Genomic DNA, 471 nt, shown 5'->3' on the forward strand with positions numbered 1-471 from the left:
CCCCCCCTTCACTCGGTGGTGCTGAGGTGCCCGGCACCTGCTGCGTGCTGAGGGCACGGCAAGGGGTTTATTCCATGGACACAACGCAGCAGGGGTGGCCATGGTGCAGGTGGCTTCCAGCAGGCTGCCAGCACGATGGCATTTGTCCTCAGCGAGCTGCAGAGCAAAAGCAATGAGCACCCCGAGTCCCTCTACTCCCTCCCCAGCTGTTTTTTGTGTTTTTTTTTAAGTTTCTCCCAGCACAATAAAACCCAGGTGTGTACAAAAGCACCTTGGCTTTGCACAGGGCATCCCAGCACTCCAACAGCTGCTTACGAGGTGCCTTTTTGCACCACACCAGGTTGCCCCCCCAACAGCAGGGGTAAGCCCCCTGCAGCCAGGCCCTCCCAGGCAGGAGGCAGAAGCACGGAGGTGGGCGCCCAGCCGACAGCATGCCACACAGGCAGGAAGGCAGAGAGGGCCAGAAGCAGG

Source organism: Anas platyrhynchos, chromosome 9 (genome assembly GCF_047663525.1).
Source record: "Anas platyrhynchos isolate ZD024472 breed Pekin duck chromosome 9, IASCAAS_PekinDuck_T2T, whole genome shotgun sequence".
Taxonomy (NCBI): Eukaryota; Metazoa; Chordata; class Aves; order Anseriformes; family Anatidae; genus Anas; species Anas platyrhynchos.